Source organism: Numida meleagris, chromosome 1 (assembly GCF_002078875.1).
Source record: "Numida meleagris isolate 19003 breed g44 Domestic line chromosome 1, NumMel1.0, whole genome shotgun sequence".
NCBI classification, from domain to species: domain Eukaryota; kingdom Metazoa; phylum Chordata; class Aves; order Galliformes; family Numididae; genus Numida; species Numida meleagris.
The window spans coordinates 8,802,219-8,822,757 of NC_034409.1; the positions used below are offsets into that span (position 1 = coordinate 8,802,219).

At 36.6% G+C, this 20,539-nt stretch overlaps 1 protein-coding gene across 1 annotated transcript in view; it reads left to right on the forward strand.

The window, feature by feature from the left end:
- The window catches only part of SEMA3A (semaphorin 3A), a 253,424-nt gene continuing 234,618 nt past the window's right edge, over positions 1,734-20,539 (forward strand). The window contains exon 1 of the mRNA XM_021384444.1: positions 1,734-2,008. The gene's annotated coding sequence lies outside the window, so the exon portion shown is untranslated. The remainder of the gene's footprint in view (positions 2,009-20,539) is intronic.

Below are 20,539 nucleotides of genomic sequence, written 5' to 3' on the forward strand. Positions count from 1 at the left end.
GGTTTAAAGGCTTCATGAGAAGCTCTGTAATCTTTTTTGAAGGAACTTGCATGTTAGCCATGCAGCGTCTTCCTCTACATCAAATGATTATTACATATTCTGGGGATGTGTGACTGAGTGAGAGCTGGACCCATATTCTCAGCTTGCAGATCTGGCACAGCCCTGCTGTAGTGACACAGCTCCAGAAGGACCTTGGAGAAACAGCTCCAGAAGGACCTTGAAGAAACTAAACATGCACATACATTTTAAGAGTGTCTCAGTGGGAGCAGGGTGTTTAACCACACTCATCTTCCATACTTTAAGTCATAGAGCTGCACTCAACAAAAAAATAAAGAACGGACCGTGATATTCAAACACTTCAAGAAAGATTTAGATTCCCTGGGGTTTATTTCCAGCTGACAGACCAACAAACTCCTACTAGCCTGTGAGCTAAAGCAATAAAAACAGCACTTACACAACAGGCACTTGTTAGGTACCATTATACTTAAAATTGTTCTAGGACAAACAAGCTCTTTGCATTGTAGTTGGCTGCATTTAGTAATAATCGCCCAATCTCAATATGTAAAGATAGCTGTGGCCCATAGACAGCTGCAGCTCGAGTGACCACTTGCTGTATGCTTTAGTGTTCCTCTGAGGCTCCATGACTCAAAACACTTCAGCTAAATGGAGATCTTTTCATAGGGCTCCTTAAAGCTAAAAGTCTGATATTTGTTTCCTTGTGATGAGAATTTCATCACTTCTCTGTGCCACACAGAGCATATCTACTCTAACTACACTCAATTCCAGTTCACAGGTGACTGTCAAGACTGAGCTATGTATATCACAGCGTAAGTTGCATAGATACGCTTTTCCTTTTGTAAGAGATAGAGAATGAAATTACTCTATGTTTAGCTGTGTAGTTCTCAGCATAGGCAGAGAGGGAAGGACAGCACATAAGATTACCTAAATAAGGGCTGCCATCAGATACACATTCATTGCCAGAGCATGAGAGTAAGGATTATTCAGTTCTAGCACAGCTGCTTGGACAAACCATTGTCCCATCTGTGGCTTTTTGGGAAGATGTGGAAAACTCCAGCAGGGCAAACATTTGTGGCATTCAATGGGTGAAATGTGCCTTTTGGTTAAATTCTCCTGATCTATGCTGAGCTTTGATTTCAGCCTTGATCAGTTTGCATAGAAGACCGAGAGGCTAATTTCTTCAGGATTATTCTTTTGGGTAACTTCAGCCCCAGCTGAAATGATATTAGCATCTGAAAGATAGTTTTAAAAATCTACAGCAACAGATTGCCCAACTCACTGCAATAGAGAAGCTCACAGTGAAAAGGTTACTTCATGCAGTGCTTGCATTGCTTGACAATTTGCCAGTGGCTTTGCAGCTGCAGAAATTATTTATCCTGAAAAGTACATTCATCGGCATAAGGAAGGTTGAAAAACAGATTTTGTTTACTATGTGTCAGCACATAGACCTACATTATACCTAATTTTAATATTCAATTTCTGGTGAATTGGGAAAGAAGTTGATTAGGCATGTTAGTGAGATGTGGTAGAAATACCGGTTCTTCCTGCGTTTCAACCAATAACAGGTTTCAGTAGGGAAAGGTGAATTAAGTCAATCACCTGTTTACTTTCTGATTCCTTCAGGAGATAATAAAGAGCTGCTGTGTGTTAAGAAGCCAGAGACTTTGGTATTCAAACAATATCAGCATAAAGAACAACTGGGCCAAGAACTAGACATTATAGCTTGTTTCCTTATTTTTATATTACCTCTTTTTCTTTGACAACTGTATGGCTACACCCAGAAAAGCAGTAATTATATCCAGAACCCAAAGAGGTCCCTCATAACATGAAAATGTTGTGACATCATAGTCCTTGGTTAAGGAAATTATAACGATGGCAGAGATTAAAGCCACAGTGTAAGACAGGCAAGGGAAGAGAAGAGCCTCAGAGAAGAGTTTCTTGCTCAAAAAAAGCACAAAATCTTTCTGTTTTGAGGGAGAATTGTTAAAAGGTAAGTCACCTTCCTTTTACAATACTTCTTTACACGGGGATGTTTTTGCAAACATTTTTCTGTTGATGTAGATTTAAAACCACTCATGGGTAAGGTAGAAGAGAGGAAATAATGAGAAACAAATTCAGTGGAAAAGCAAGTGTTGATGGTGTGAGTAGGCAATGAAGTAAATTTATGAACTGATTTGATCATGGATATTAGCACCTCCTTTCCTTCCAGTGTGACTCAGGGTGAGCATAAACATCACAGTTATTTGGAAAAATGCACTCTTGTTGAAAAAAAAATTAAACTACTCTGATTTTTTTTTTCCAATAGTGTTTTTTTTCTTGTTTTGACATTTTAAGTAAAAAGTGGTTGAAATTGTTGTCCTACGACTGTTCAGAGTAAAAAAAAAAAAAACAAAAAAACAAAACTAAATACACTAAGAACAGTGTGTGACCCATCAGGAAATTTCTAACTGAAATGTTATTAAGATATTTTAGATATTATTTCCATTAAGATACTACTGTTACAAACTATATTGTACCTGGACAAAATCAGTTCTTGATTCTGAGACTGACATTAGAAATGCTCTCCTTTCACAAACTTGAAGCAGTCTAACGTTTTCACAGTTTCTGTGGAATGGAAAACCAAAACAAGAAAACAGCCTTGTGATGGTGATATTTTTCATGTGGTTGTCTAAGAGAGACATCCCTCAAACATTTCATGTCTAAAATTGATATGACATGAATGCTATTTTAATGACGTATTAGATATTCACTTTGTTTTTCATTTTTAAATGAATTAATTTGGTAAAACTCAAACACCAGTGAGCACTGATCATTTCACTATCCATTCCTCAGATAAATCTTTAGTTTTCTTTGTTTCAGCCATGTGTTCACTCCTTCGAGCAATTTAACAATCTCATTTTTCTGTCATTTTATTGGAGTTGGCAGATAACTTAGAGAACTTGAATTCCAAAGCAGAGTCAAAATTTACTTTATACCCATGACTAATGTCACAACTGAACTCTGTTTAATAGAAATATTGAGCAACCTCATGTTAATCTTCTCTTGATGCCAGTTATGGGTATCTATAATAGCTGAGGTCAGGTCACTATCCCTGATGTGTATATCCTTGTCCCACAAAGTTTTCTTTGGTGAAGAACTGTTGCAAGAAAGAACCCCACTTCTAGTTCAGGCCAGCCTGGTACAATGAAGTTAAAAACATTATACACACCCTGTGATGTAAAAGTCCTTGACTCATGGCTGCAGGAATTCAATGGGGCTTAATTATTAAATTGGTGAATGTTTGTTTTCAAAATACTTATATATCCTAAGGTTTTTTTTATCAACCAGTTTTCAAAACATGAAAAATATATAGGCATGTGGGTAGCAGAACATACAACCAAAAATTTTTAGACATTATCTTAAGCTGTGTGAGGACTTCTCCCAAACCATGTTCTTAGAAAGAGAACAAGCAGACCCAGTTATGACTAGATTTTTCTGCATAAGAGCATAAAACTGCATGATGTAAATTTTGTTTTTATTGTACAGATGTGCTGTAACAGAAAAAATGCATGCAATATTACATTTTCTCTAGTACAAAAATGAAAAAAAAAGTTACTATAAAAAAACTCAAATCCCTAGCCTGTGTTGTATAAACCTAAAGCAATGTTAATCAACCTTGATGCGTGACTAAGGCACACATCTGTCTATATGATTTATGACGGAACGGAATCAGAGAATAAACTCTGTTCATTTAAAAAAAAAAAATACTGTTCCCTGTAAGATGATATTCTGCTCTAGCATAGCATTTTTTGTTTTCATATTTTCTTTTCCAATAAGCTTTCTAAGAGCTAGACATCTACCTGACTTGGTTTCTTATTATTCATTACAGAAATCCTTATCAGTCTCTCCTGTGCAGAGGCTTGGAGTTGTTACTGATGTCAGAAAAATGGTTTAATTTGCCTTATTTCTAACTAGGGAACAGCAGTCTTCCTAAAAATAAAATATAATTTAAATTTTGAATTAAACATAACAGAAATTAAGTTTTTAAAGAAATTTTGTACAACAGATTAATGCACATAAATAGAGCTAGCTGTATTTGTAGTTTGTTTTTCTTTAATGCTTTTTAATCTTTAACAACACATTTCTAATGGTTAGTAAGAACTGCAACTTTATGTTACTGTCATAAAGAATCCAATGAGAATATCAACTGTAGTCAAGGCATATAGTGATGACATCATGGACAGTGTCACTGCTCCTTGGAAAACATGTAATTAAGCTAACATCAAATGTTGAAAATCACCAGGAGATCACTTTTCTTTAAAACAGGTATCGGTTGTGTTCAAAGCTTTTATGTAAGACTTCACATTTACGTCCAAATGATGTGTTTATGAACACAGTAATACCTGAAGCTCTTGAAATGTTTGCACAGAAGTCTGTGACAAGATTTCCACTGATTTCAAGTTTATATTGCTAAGGTATTTACTACTTGAGTTTTTCATGGCCTAGATCTTTATTATTGACTGCATTTCAATAAGGGTTAAGAATGTGACTGAAGCATCATTTAATGATCAGCAATTAGCATCTATGCAGTGCGAGGAATGGCAGAACATGGAAGCAGAATATTTCACTGAATTAAAAAAGCCTCACTCACTGAAGAACTTAAAATAGTGGATCTTTTCCCCTCTGCTGGTCTTTGTTTACACAGTTGTAATGAATGACTTTCAAAGATATATCTCACCAAATCATGTTATGCTACTAATGCTGGCTAGACCTGCCAAACTAGCAAGGGATATTACATAAGAGACTCCTGTAAAATTTCTGAATCCTTGCCTTGGGGAGGAAGCAAACTGGGCTTATGTATTTGTCACATTTAATGACCTTTTCAGAAGGAAATTGCACGTCCTGTGACATCTATCTGCAGGAAAGCTGACTTAATAAAGAAAAGGAAGGTCTTGCAACAGTGAGAACAGAGTAGTCTATTAGTAATTCTGCAGTCATGCCAAAATTATGTGGTGACGTTTAAGCAACAGTGTATTTAGATGAGACTGGAGGAAGTTTAACAAGAGTAGGAGGCATGGGAGATGGATTCATTCATTGCTTTTGCTACAAGTCAAATACCTCAGCATTACATTATGGTTATCTACAGTTTTATCTGCTACTGCATCTCTGTCGTTCGTCCTAGAACATTTATCACAGGGTGATCAGAAATATCATATGCAATTTTGCATATGGAAGAAATGTAGCTACTCCACTTCATGCAATTTTATTTTGAAGGAATAAACCAAAAGAGATCAAAACAGAATAATTATTATGATAACTGATTTGTCTTATATGGGAATAAAATAAATGTTAAAAGATTTAAATAGAGCTTATTGAAGATATCAGTTCAGAAACTACTATTTATTCTTTTAAAATCTCTAATATGCACTAGCAGAAGTTTTTTACTTTCTTTCTCTAAATTTCATTATTTGCTGGGGTATTCAAACAGTGGGAAATTAGTACTTCGACGACAAGATGACTGTTTTATGCATGGCACTATTTCTCTCCCAGATATCAGAAAAGTTAATTTTTCCATCTTAAAACCTACTGAAATGGACACATATAGGAGATATATAGTCAAAACAGTAGCTCATGGACTACAGAAAGTATAAGGCAAAGAGTTTAAAAATATGGATCAGACAAAGGGTACCAGATATTGCAACGTACTAAAATGATCAAGTGTAAGTCTGGTCTCCTGCTAATGCCAGAATGATTTAATATCAAATATATTGGAGACCTCTGCTCAAGGATAAAAGAAACTTCCAAAGCCTATTACAGTCAATTTAGTCTCTGCTGATACAAGAATCTCAATTATTCTCCTCTATCATAGTACTCTTGCTTCAGCCGATGCAGGGAGCAAAACTTTTTATCATTATGTTCACCTTGGATTGGATTTGGGAAACTTCTAGCATTTCCCCACAACAGCATGAGAAGGATACGATAAAGGCCTCATTGGACTCGGCAGCACTTTGCTCTCAGACCTTTGGTCCCCAAAGGTAGCCATTGGCTACCTTTTATTTTAATTCAGCTACAATGTAAAATTCTGTTGCTTTTTTTTTTTTCCTCCTCAGAAACCTCCTGTTAGGCTTTCCCCTTCACTTTTCTAAAGCTGTTTTTAATTGCGAATAATACGTTTGCCCTTGTATATACCAGACAGTAAAGGCTTTCATTAATAAGGCCAGTTCTGAAAATGCCTGTGTTCATTTTCACCAACAATTTCAAAGACAGTGAAATTTCTCCACATCCCTTTCCCTGCTGGCAGTGTTCCAAAACTTTATGCGCACACACACAATAAGAAGTTTAATATAGCTTCTGAGAATGTTAGTGACAACTGGAGACAATTTAATCCTATTTATGAGAATTGAATGTACTTTATCCAAACACAGGCAGAAGCTTTGCCTGTACACGAGTCTAATTTTCAAAAGCTGCATTTTCACAAATGCAACTTTGTAGATGATTTAGGTAAAAAAATTACATTTACAATAGCTTATACCATATTGTTCTCTCAGATTTTATCACTCATAAAATTATTATGTCTGGGATAACATTTATCTCTACCAAACGCAAAAATTTGTTTGACATAGCATTTAAATCCTGCTTCCACCTGTCTCAAGGCTTTGTGACAAACAGTCCTAGCAATGGGGCAAAGCCAAACATCACCACTGAGGACTACTTTCTTATGGAAATATTGATGTTTAATGTTAACGTCAAATATCTTTCTGAAAATGTATTCATTCATATATCAAGCTTTGTATACTTGATGAGATGTCATGATAGGACTCAAGTAAGACAGTTTTGGGATGAACCTTTCCAAACCTTTTTAATCATCATTCTAAGAAAAAAATTATAATCTTCAAAACAAAGTTTCGTTTGAACAAAACATCATGACAGACCAGAGCAAGCTCAGAGATCTTCAGTGAAGGAAATTAAAATACAGTCATTTGAAACCTACCCCCCACCCACTGTATCTTTCAGATTAAGTTCCTTTTCCCAGTCAGTACTGGGATTCCTAGGTTACCTAGAACAACCTCCTTTCCTATTGCTTTCTGTGTTTGCTGTCTGCACTTGTCAAGAGCGTCTGCCCAAGCCACAAACAGATAAGTCTTCGGTCTCTCACTTCCCCCTCTCAGCTAAGAAAGCCACTCCCAGCTGTTGGCATGGATATAAACATCCTTATCCCAAGGAGATATAAGCCTTCCTTCCAGACTGTCTTCTGTCCTCTTAAGCTTAGTAGTTCAGACAGCATGCACTTACGGGTTTTTTTCTTACCTTTATCACTATGACTTTTTCTCATAATATATTGTATATGACATATAGTGATCATGGAGTATTAAAAAAAAAGAGGAAAAAAAGCCTTAAATGGCTTCATGGATGCATGAAGAGTTGCTGAATCTGAATTTGTTTCAAGTCTGTGTAGGTCCAATTAATAGCCCCCCAAACTCTTCATTTGTAGAACTCTCATTTGTAGAACTTTCCACAGACAAAGCAAACATAATAAAGTGTATGTGAAATATCTGCTTAATTTAAAATTTTAATGTGGCTGCCATAGCTCATTGTTCAAGATTTTATTTCTAAATTGGACTATGAAGTAAATGCAATCATATCCACGAAAAGTCCCTCTCTACTCCCTTCTTTCTATTTTTCTTGTAAGAAATAATAAAATGAGCAGTTTTTTGTTGTTTTTCTTTAATTTTTTTTTTTTTTTTTGCTGTTTTATTCAGAGAACATGTAACAGGGTGGTCTGTACCTTTCAGTAGTAGTTCAGGGAGCAAAAAGGTAGTGCTGGACTCGGCTGCCCATGTTCAGTTATCAGAGGCAGCTGGAAAGAGGTCAAATGGTGCCTATAAAGGACTGAGAAATCTCAGCTGTAAAAAAAAAAAAAAAAAAAAAAAAAAAAAACAGCCGGCGGTAGTTGGTAGTTTGGCTTCTGTGATTGGCTTTGAAGTAACAGGAGTAGTCTACAAGAACAAGCAATGAGGAACCGATGAGTATTTTTGTAAGGAAGGTTAGTATATGTGCGTGTGGGTGGGTCAGTTGGTCAGTCTTCAAGTCACTCTGAACCATAAAACATTTGCTTAAGGAAAATGTTTGAAAAAGGTACACGCATCTTCTTGCATAGGGAGGTAGGCCAGCAAAAACATTTAAAATCAGTGGTCATTCTACACATGACTGCAAATTTTTGGAATGGGCTTCGTGTGCATAAGAAAAAATGCATACACCTGCAGTAGAAATTTCAGAAGGGATTAATAATGCTGGGTGCTTAAACTTCTGATGCCCCTCTTGAGAATCTTAAAGCCTTTTATTTATTTTTTTATTTTCCCCCTCTTTTCCCAGTTTGTTTGCTGTGATGCTTGCAATTTAGCTTACAGAAAAGCAAGTAATAAACTTTTTGACATTAATTCATTTAATTCATGTTTTTATAGCTTAGAAATCAGTTCTGGATCTTTTCTACATCTGATGCTAAAAAGCTTAATCTCTTTAACACAATTTTAATTAGAAACTTTGTGACAGATGCAGAATGCTGTTCTGTCCAGATGACAAAACTGCATAAATAACAGCTGTTGCTGTATCTCTAGTAAGTGCTGATAGATGTTTAACAGAAATATAATGATAACAATATTTTAATATCACTCATTCTTTTATAATTAAGAAGAAGATGGTTTCTTCAGCTGTTGTATGTTATTGGCTATGGTTTAGTGATGTGCATAAACATCACAGGAAATAGAGAAACTTTAGATCTAGTGTTCTAAACTCAAATTCAATAATTTACTTTACAGTCCAGAGAGTACTGGCCTAGCAGGATATTCACAGGGCTTGTGTAGTGATTTCTAACTCGTTGGAGCCCTAAACCTGTTTGATATACTTAGAACACTTTATCTTTCCAAATAATTGATTAGGATTAAGAAAACATAAAATCTGTAGAAGTATTTCTTATGAATTCCATCTTTGTTTTTATGATAGTTTACATCAGCCTCTGCAGACACATCTTGAATGAAGTCAGTAGGTTTGCACCCAGTTTGAGTCTTGCTTCCGTAACTTATTGAAGTGATGAAAATGTTTTCCAATTACTTCCCTGTGCTTTGTTCAGGTTTTCGTGACAGTGTCCTTAATTACTTTAAATGTGCATGGTGGCTTCTGTTTAATGTGTGATGTGGGTGGGTTCATTACACTGGTTTCTTCCACTGAATGGGATTTGTCTGACATCTCTTTAAAACTAAATGCTAGACTGTCTTTCAGCAAATATTTTGTAATATGTTTCTGTAAGAAAAGAAACCTCTGATTTCAGTTACCTCTTTCTTATTTCAAAAAATTACTTAGTGTAGTTCATCCTGTGTCAATTACACTTACAAGGCCTGAGCACTTCAATAGAATTGTAAGTCATGATTCAAATATAGAAACTTGTTTCTTTTCCTTAGCTGTACTCATATGTAACAAGCAAGACATAGCATAATTTTATGTGGGAATGTTACTAACTGATTTTCCAAGGAATGTTAGGCATTGTGCAGGAACATATAGAAACATGAAATGTATCCTCTAAATCTGTAGGATCCCTTAGCATCTGTCATAAGAAATTTAACAGTGTTAACTGCCACAGTACAAGTGTTCGAAACAGCGATCTTCAATTTGAGGTGTTCAGTATGAACAGTATGAAACAACTGTAGACCAAACTGGTTTTAGTTCCATTTGGACTTCATCTTTCAGGGATGAATTCCATACAGAGAGCATTAAAAAGGCTGTACGTAGCTTTTTCTTTTCCCATCTCCAATCTCTTCACTCTTTGGCACCTCTTGATGCAGGATGTGCTCAAGGTCCCAGAGCAGGACAGTGTAGTCCAAGATGTCTGTACTCATGTGATATACATCAGGCAGTGGTAAGTTGGTTATATTGCCAGTAGAAATTATGCACCAGTGCATCGCAGGTCCACTTAGGTTCTCTTTAATGACTTGTATAAAGACTTAGTTTTCTAGCAACTTTTCAGGAAAAGAAAATGGAGAGGGGAAAAAAAAGTGAAGTAGATGGAGAAGGGGGAATTCACACTGTCTAAAGTTAGAGTAGGCAAGTGAATTATCTCAGTTAATCCAAAGAAGGGAGTGAGGCTCTTCTGAGCTGAGGTTTAAAGTTAGGTGTTCTGAGCTACTTCAGCATGAACTTGACTTTCTAATTAACTTTCCTTGGCTGCAGTTAGCCTTTGTGAATGCCCACATCTGCATCTGAGTAGACCTGTGAGGCAAAAACATGCATAGTTCTTCTGTTTAGCTCCTAGGCATAGGCAGCTTGACATCTGTGTTACAGCACTCTTGCTAACGTCAGATCAGGTTCCTTGGCGTGTGCTTTTACTTGCTGCTTTTTGCCATACAGTTATACATGCAATATTCCACACCTGTGCTGTATGTTATTCATATTGCACGTCCCCTCTCCAAGTAGCCATTCCTGCCCACCTTCCCCATTTCCTATGCAAGATTAACTGAGTGGGCCAAAGGAAAACCATGCTATAATGTTTCAAAAATTGAAACTAGTTTGGTTCGATGTCTTATGGCTAGGATTGCCTTTATAAGGAGATGTAACTTCATTCTAATAAAACTGATGCATGTGGAGGGCCTTTTTTTTTTTTCTATTAATGAGACAACCTTAACAAACTGCAGTTGCAAACCAGGATGACTTTGTTTCATTACAGCAAAAAGACTGATATTTTATACAAGAGCAATACAACTGTGTTTCATCACAAGCCCCCTGCCATGCACTTTCCCAAATCGTACTGAATTTAGCATGTTTGTTGTTATATAGTCAAGGCTTTGAATACCTTAAAGCAATGCTCTGGTAGTTGATTATGTTCTCGTTTATTTTTAAACTGTGTAGGCAAATCTTTATTTTTTATCTGCAAATTAATTCTATTTTTCAAATTTAAAATTGTTTTCCCTTAGGAGTGTCAAAGGAGGCATCAACCAAAGTGGATACATTTACTTTGACATTTAAGCACTTCTTGCTGTGTGAGGTTTATATATATATATATATATATTGTTTTTATTTTTTTTAAATGTATTTAAATTACAGACATTCTGTGTTGAAATTTATTCACAGGATTTGATGTTAGTTTTGATTAACTTGCTATCAAACTGTGGCTGATTTGATGGGTGCAGATGGACACCATATATAAAGGCATAGGTGCAATCTGTGATGTACTTTACAGTTCTGATCCTGTTCTTGACCTGATAACGTCATGCTTGCTTATTGAGGTCAGACCTGGCAGGTCAGGATTGCCTTTGCATATGTTGTTTTAATTTGGAGAATTTCAGCTGATGGACACACCAGTGTCCCTCCCCCTTCCTGCAAGTTATGTGAAGATTGTGATACTCCTGCCTCAGTGTCAGGGTGTGGCCAGACTGTAGATGTGTGACAGAGCAGTAAGACAGCTCTGGATTATAACTGCAGTCAGAGGGAAAATGCTGTTATTGTGCCTGGTATATTTTCTGTTCAGAAGAAGGAAATATTTTCAAGAGTTTCCTCTAGCGAGTTAAGCTCTTGGATGGATAGTTGCATGTCTGAAATAGTTTCAGGAATAAAAACTCAGATACTGCACCAGTGTTTAATGTGAGAAACAAAAACTTTGATGGTGGAAACTTCAAATGGGGAAGACTTTTAATACTCTTACAAAACCTGTGTATACCCAGACATTCATTACTGGGTGCCTCTGGAATTATTAATGTTCCCATTGTTAGAGGAATGATGGTCAATTATGGGGTAACTTCTACTTGTATGAATTTTGAAGTACTCTTGGTCACTTTTTATAGAGGTTCTTCTCACAAAGGTAGGCTTTGAGCACTAGTTTTATTTAGATACTCCAAAGTATTTTCTAGAGCAGCCTCTTTTACCTAATTGCACCACAATCACTGTGCAAATGAAACCTTAGGGTAGATTACTTGAATATTTGTTTGGAGTTGCAGCCTTACAGTAAATGTTTTAATGAAAAGACTGAAGCACTTCAGCTCCTTTCTTGGAGATATTTTTCCTTACTGAAGGTGCACCAGGATCTTCTCATATTTCTGTCCTTTTCCCCTAGCGTTAGTCACAGTGTGGGGAGGGGAAAAGGGAGGGGAGACTTCTTACTCCCTTGCACAGAAGAAATAGTTATGGCAATTTAGCCCTTGCTGTTTAAGCTATGGTCTACTGCTGCTGAATCTAACTGAGCTTGGCATCATTTGAAGGAGCTTGCTGAAGTGTGAAAGACACTGACGTGGCTATGATTAAAAAATATTGAAAAATTATAGACCACATGGCAAGAGGCCCTTATTGAGGTGGATGAGGTCAAGGCAGGTTAACACACAAAGAACACTTGTGTAGTTGATGCTTGTTTACGTTAGGGAAAATACTAAGAGCTGTTTCATTTAGTGTGTCATGTCTTTCACCTTACTGGCCAGACAATTGGCAGAACAAATTTTATAATCATAAAAGTTCATCTTGCTGTGCATATTATTAGAAGGGATTTTGCATTGGCAGGAGTCTTTACCTATTTCGTTGTATCCTATATGCCTTTGATGCGAGTTTTTTCTTCCTGGCTAGCTGAGAATACAAGCAATAAGAGAAGGAAAATAGAAAATGAGGTGTTTGATGTAATCCAATGGAAAACTTGGGACTGAAGTTGTAAAGATATGAGAAATTTTAGGGAGACTCGTGCTTTCTTGAGCACCTGTTCCTGTATCTTAATTGTACCTATTAGAAATGCAAAGTAAGGGTTTTACATAGGGTTCATTTAAAAGTAAAAACAGCAAGTGGCAAACTTCCAAGCTAACAGCATGCTTCAGGAAGGTATGGATGTCATTTCCAACACTCTGGAACTATGCTTGACCTCAATGTATAAAGATAAATATTTTTTGATATTCAATAATATTTTAGTCTCGTTTTCGTGGCTGTATCCCAGACTATGGATGAAAGCTAAGTATCTGTTTTCTTTTTTTGGCAAACAATGATCTCCTGATTTTTTCCAATCTAAATTGCCCTCCAGGGCACTAATAAAACAAGTCATGGCTCACAAAGTAAATTTCCTGTGTACTAATTGAAACCGGTTTCAAATTTATTAGGGCTTCGGTCATCTTCCCAAGAGCTGATGCTTGTGCTCCCAGTAGCCAGTATGACAACTGATGTACTTATCTGAAAGCTGAAAGCAGTATTAAAGATAATCCATTAATATACCTGAATATGGTTTAAAACAACATATGAAATTGAACACTCATGAAATATTTGGTTTTACCATATCCCCCAAACTTTTCCTATATATGTCCCTCAACACCGTCTATAATGTATAATCTACTGGAATTTGCAGGTAGACTTTGTTTGAAGATAGAAGTCAGAGAAGTGAGGACATGGCTTTCTCTAGTTTTGCTAAGTTTGTCCTTGTCCTTTATAAGCTATAGGAGACAGAAATTTTGTTGAAATGTTCCAGCTTTCTCCTCCTTCCAGCCACACCGCAAAGTGTAAGCGTTATGCAAACCATCCCTCCAAGCCCACAGATTCCGCCTTCTGCTCTGTGCTTTCTTTCTCCAAAATATTGTACTAGGAGGGAGAGCACTTGTCAGATTTCCTGGCACTGCATTTCATAGCAGAGTTCCTCTAGCAAGAGAACCACAACCTCTTGAGCAGACTGAATTAATAATATGACAAAAGCATTTGGCCTCCATGTGGATGAGGGCTGGCTGGGGAACTAGAACTCTGGTTTCTGAAACATTTCAGGGATTGGAAATTTGTTTTATTTTCTGTATCATGTTGAATTGTGTAGAGGGAAAAAATAGGATAGGGAAAGAAAAAAAAAAATCTAGCTTCCTTATTTTCCTAGTAATACTGATGTGATGCCAATGCACTGGAATAAATCAGCAGTTATGACACTCACCTGTAATTAAAAAGCAAAGCAAAATCTTTTCCTCTCGTGTCTTAGGTAAACTCAGTCTCTTCATTGCTTTTGTTGCAACTGTGAATTTTGTGAAAATACTCACATATTGGGCTGGAGTCTGGCTGGCTTGGTGGAGAAAAAGAATGAAGTTTCTATAGAGGATGACTCAGCATCTCAAGGGATGTAGGAGACTGCAGTTTAAATTGTTTTTAATCTCATCTTTTTAGTTAGATTTTTTTTTTTTTTTTTTTTTTACTCATGGTAATCCCTCAGGAGGGAGAAGGTGGGGAACGTCCTGTCTGTGAAGCATCTCCAAGGATGGTGCTCTTTGTTCTCTATATCCTTGGAGAGGTTACAGCCTTTCTGGTTGTTGTTTAACATTATATAAATTATCATCGGTTGACCATAAATGCATACATTCTGTGCTCTCATGTTTTGTCTATGCAAAAGTACGGTCAAGTTTGTTGTGCAGATTTGGTATATTCTGTGATAGATCTATCTGCAAAAAGGTTCAATTAAAAATGCTCTTGAAAATTAATAGTTGTCACTAGAACAAAAATATGTATTCAAAATATATTGTCATGATTAGGACAAACCATAATCTTTAGATAGAAAAGGAACACGGAGAAGTCCCAGCCAGCATTAACGCGGATGGCCTTTGCTGCACCCTGACAGCTGCATTGCAAAACCTTGGGCAAGGGCTTCTAGGGCTGTTGTTTGCATGTGTTTTTGTACTTCGTGTACCTTTCCGCTTCTGCTTTTCCCTTCTCAACATAAGAAATACTCATAGTTTGCAATTCCTATTTTGTTTAGCTCTGGACCTAATCACAGTTGTTTGGGCTGCTCTCTGCTCGGAGAGATATGTTCTCAGCTAGTATACCTAGCAGGACTACAAGAATATCTGCTAGCTGTTCTGTCCAGCCACAGCTCCTCTGTCAAGATACATGTTCATGGCAAAGACAGCAGAAGACCAGATGAGCAACAGTTGCAATGCTATAAACTAATTCCCAGATGTAGAAAAAAAGATTTTCTGTAATGGCTGTATTGTACATGTGGAAATTAAGTCTAAACATACTGCAGTCCCCATACGCTTGTGAGCCAATTAAAATGTCAGTCATGGCAGAAACATAGTAGATACTATGTTTCTCATTCTGTTCTCTGTGTTCATTTTTTTGGTATATTAATGATAATTTATTGAAGAAAATAAATAAAATGTAGATATTTCTCCATTATTTACTTTCTGTTACACTTAATTCAATATTGAACATACTCTCAGGCACTTTTAAGAGACACACATTGAATTCCAGTAATTCTAATTTTTTTTAAACTGTTGTAAGCAGTGGTTGCACTTTTCCAGTGCATGCTAGCATTGTCCTATAAAGCTGTAGTAGACAATTTCTCATTTTACAAATGTTAGAATATGAAGTCTGTGTTTTTTGCAGATAAATCTCTTTATCTTTTACATGCAGAAATACAGAATTATGGTGTAATTATAAAATCTGTCAATATTCAGATAATACCTACTGGAGAAAAAAATCTTGACACCTTTCTTGTAGTTTCTGACAGAGATAAGCCTAGCTTTGGAGTTCAGACAGATATCATTTCAGTTCTAATGGAAAACTTATACAGATATGACTACAGGTCTTATTTTTCAGTTTTATTTCACGTGACTGTAGGAGAATGAAAGCTTTAATGTTACCATAGATTAATTACATCATACTACATTGAAAAGTGTGATGTGTTTTATTTTTAAATTTTAATTTCAAAATCCAGATCATTGCAACTGAATCTTCTAATAGAGGTTATTAAATATACAGTTGCGAAAGTAGCAGTTTTACTTTTCCTTTTAAAATGTTCAGTTCCTCGTTGTCTTTCCTCCTACAAAGATGTGTGAGGAGGTAGGGAAACCTTGTTCTAAAGAGACTGAGGTTTGGAGAAAAGTGTCACAGAACCATTTCCTTGCATGATACCATGTCTGGATGAGCAGGGATGTTGTGTTCAGTGATGCAGTGATGGGTTACTATATTTCAGTAAAGTTTACCTTTGTCAATGAAGTTTAGCTTTTTTTTTTTTTTTAAGTGAAGTTTCTGTTTACTTGGTATTGAGAAGAGAAATACGCTTGCAACAAACTCATCACACCAGCTGCCCAAACTACAGGTTCTAGAAAATACTGGCAACTGAACATTTTTCTTACACTGAAGAGTCAGTAACTTCTGTTTCTGAAATTACTTCCACTTGTGTTGAAAATTTTGATGCATTATATTTGGGTTATAAAATACTATCAAATATGCTAGTGTTTGCACATTGTGCAAGTACATTCTTATCTATGCTGAGTCTTTTATAAGCTGATATAAATGGAATTTTTTTAAAAAAAGACAAAAAAGAAAAAGGAGAAAAATACTGTATTTGAGAAATGTAGAGGATGACTTAGTCTGGTTAGTGAGCAGCACTAGTTTTCCCTTCCCCTTCAATACATTATATTCACTTATCTGATTTTCAAATGGGTATTTGCTAAAGTAACCACATCCTTCTTTCTTACCAAGAATGTGATTGTGCAACTGCTTTTGAATGAGGATGTTCCTGGGGGGAGTGATCCAGCAATCCCTCACTTCTTCCGTCTTTTCTTACTTCATTGCTTTTCTCCTTGTTTAGCTGAGTTTCTCTATTTTCTGCAACTCTGTTTGTTTAGGTCATGTCTGGACTGCAGCTTTGAGCCCTATGAAACTTTGTTTTTTGGACATGATTTGAAAAAGTGAAAGAAGAGAAATTATAACAAGAAATGCTTTTAAAGGTCTGGATCACTTTGTTATGTACCACCACAGTCATTTGTTCTTGATGGAAAGCAATTACCAGTCCTTAGCATACCTGATGGTGTCCTCCTACTTTCTGATCATTCGTCAACCACATTTGGATCCTATCTGAAGCCTAAATTTACAAGAAAACTTTTAGACTCTCATTTCTGAAGCTCTTTGAAATAGGATGGGAAAATTACAATGACACAGAGTAATCTTAGTATCAAATGAGTTTGGTTTCATGGGTTTGGTCTCATGTAGGAATTATAATTATTAAATTCAGCTAGCTTCTTTCATTTTATGACACCCACTGAAGGAGAACCCCTGCTTAGATAAGTAAAGAATAGAGTGCATCCCCAGATATCATAGAAAAATAGCTAGACACCACTTCAAAAGACTTCAGTACTTGGAAGTAACACAATTATTAAAAATTGCTCTGAGGTCACTAGTGCATTTTTTTGTTCCTCCAGCACTTCTATTTGCTTCAGTAGGGGGCCAACAATTTTGGAATCTGAGTTGCATTCTAACACTGATTAGGGAACACTTAAGAAAATAAGCTATACCTTATCCTATTACTTTAGAGCTTTCATAAAATATTTCCCCCAAAGAAAAAAAGAAAAATCAATTAACATAAATTTCAGAATATTTTAATCACAGATATGGCACCAGTAAAATGGATAAAATATCTGAAGGAAGAAGTATATGTTTCGATTTACAGCTTAAAATTAAAGTTGCTGAGAAGGACTGCTAGATTTATCTCTCTATTGTTTCCTTTTGTATCTGCATTCCTATGCTAGGAATTAGGCCTAAGAGAGAGGAAAGCTATACTTTTAGCCTAGCCAGGGGCCAAGTACCAATCAGTCTATCTGAACATTCCTCTTCTGTTAAAGGCAAACCTCACTCTAATAGAAAATCTCAGCTATGTCCCAGGACAATGCTACTTCAAAGGTCAGCATGTCATTCATGTTTAAACTTCAGGGACATAGTAAAACTGACATTTGAAACCACAAGCCACAATGTTTCTTTGGGATTATTTTTACAGGTAACCAAGACTGGCTGCAAGGAGTCACGCAGTCAGAAATGACATGGGGACTCAACACAGAGAGAGGTTACAAAGGAAAGCAAAAGTAAGGCAGTTTATGCTAAGAAAAATTGTTTCTAAAGTGTCCAGAGAACATTAGTTGCTATCCTGTTCTCAATATATGGTAGCTTGATTCAAGGGGGAAATATAGATTTTGAGGAACGTCAGCATGAAGATAAACATCACACCAGTAGGTCAAGAGGTTGGGAAAGAGGATATGTTCACCACATTTTCTGGCTTTCTGCCCTATCTATGAAGCTGAACATAGTTGTACAACAAGTTATATGTGGTTATGATAATCACATTTAGAGACATATTGGCTGTTTTGTTATAGAAAAAACTGTACAGCTGTATCTCTCCAAGAGGAAATGCAGATTTGCTTCTCAGCCAGCTGACACAGCAAAATGGAAATCTGGGCTGTCCCTTTCTTAGCTGCATGAAGATCTTTTTCTCGTTGCCTTCTATTTTGTGTCAATGTGGGATGAACCTCCTAGTTGCTTAGTTTATGTTGACTACTTTGAAGAACACCTTGGATATTCTGTATGATTTTTGGCAGCTCTGTATGATTCTTTTACCAGTACAGCGTTAAGTGGCTTTTTTCTCCCATTTATTTATTTATTTATTTATTTATTTATTCTATTAGTAACACTTCTTAATTTTACTTACTTCCTAATGCAGTTAAAATTAGAGAAGTTTCTATGGTACTCAGATAAGAGTTAAATATTTCTGCACATTTCTATATACTCTGTCCTACCATATGCAATATGTATAAACGCATCCATTTTCTCAGAAGAGGTATCTGATTGAAACTCACTGCTACCAAATTTAAGGAAGATTCAAACTGAGATGCTGATCCATCCTAGTGAAGATCCCCATACTTTGATGTAGGTCTGATGTTGTTCTAAAATATGATTTATCTGTATCTATTGCTTTGAGTCTCTTTTCTACTCATTAGCCTGAAACATACTTGCATAAGGTAATAAGTATAAATTTCTGTGGACATAAGAAATACTTCCACTTCTCATAACAAAAGTTATCTAGAAAAGATTTATTAGGAAACTTGTGATGACTTCTGCTATCCACTTTTAAAAATGTCAAACACATAAAACCTTCCCTTTCTATCACCTCTTCTGCCAACTCTCTTACTAGGATTTGTCTTTTTCATTGTCAACTGGAAAAAGAACTTCCTATAATTATGTGCAATGACATCAAAACTTTTAGTAGACATTCTTGTATTATGTTCCAGTAGATATGCTGAGTAATAGTTTATGAAATTTGTACAAAGAATGAGCATACATTATCAGCTGTATTGTCAGTGATGCACGGAAAGTCACTGATTTTCCCTTTGTCCTTCTTGTCCTCTAAATAGCAGTAGATAATTAAGCAGTCCTAGCTTTTTCATAAAATTCATCTTCCTAGTTGGAACAATGTGAAAAGAAGCTGAGAGCAGTCTGGAGAAAAAAAGAAAAAAGAGAAAAAGAGAGATAAAGATTGATTCCTCCTCCCTTAGTGAGTGTTAGCAATTAGGTAAACTGATTTGCAGTGAGGTCATCAGTCACAATTGGAAGCTAATTTGAAAATGGATTAGCTTAGAAGTAGCAATTTCTGCTCCATGGGCTTCAGCAGCAAATGATTCAATTTTGTAACAGAGCTCATGAACTGACTGAGATCAATGCTGACCTAATGTGCCATTAGGCACTGGGCATGCTCCTATGTCAGTGCACACAGCTCTGGCTGCAGGGAGTTTCCCTGCTGGGTTCCCTCTGCTCCATGCTCACTTTTAGCAGGTGTTGCTAGTTGATTATTTTGCCTCTAGGAATAAACAGTTCAAGAGAATGGGAATGGGTGAAACTATTTCCACTTCTCTTGAGAATGAGCTTTTCAAGTGTAAAATCAGTGGCAGGAAGATGGAAGGATTAGTTAAAACACCTCTGTAGCAGAAAAAGGACAAATCTGCTCTGTGAATGCAGAAGTCTTCAGCAGCACAGTATAGATTAACACAGGAGCTCCTGCCATTCCCTGATTCTGGTCAAGTTTTTGGGCCCTGTGTGCACGTATGAGGAGAAAGACCTTTTCTCCTACCCAGTCCCCATGTTTCATCTTTTCCCACAAAAACCTTGACACCATCCTAGAACCTCCTCTGATCTGCTTTGTCTCTTGCAATTTAAGAATACAGCCCATCTAGACATGTTTGGTCCCCATTTGCTTTCTAACCTTTGTAGGTTAAGAGCCAGCTGAGTCCCCCCAGCTAGTTTGCTGTGGGTCCTTGCAGCAAGAACAGTGATGGGGACAGGTGACAGAGCCTGGAGTCAGGTTGCTGGCCAAGCAGCTAATGGGTGGCTGCCACATGATTCAAGTTTCTCAGACATTTACCACCAATTCATGTTGGATGTTAGGAAAAATTTCTTCTCAGAAAGAGTGGTGATGTATTGGAACAAGCTGCCCAGAGATGTGATGGAGTCACTGTCCCTGGAGGTGGTCAATAAACGTGTAGATGTGGCATTGTGGGACATGGTTAGTGGGCATGGTGGTGATGGATTAATGGTTGGACTAGATGGTCTTAATGGTCTTTTCCAACATAAAAGATTCTGATTCTGTAATTGCGTTCAGTAAATACAGTGTTACTGGCGTAGAGGCTTAGATGAGAGACTGATTGTATTACTTGCCACCAATGAAGTGGAACATCAACTTGTGGTCTAGGTGAACTCAGGTGCGTGGTTCAGGTGAGCATTGTTTGGGCAAGATAAG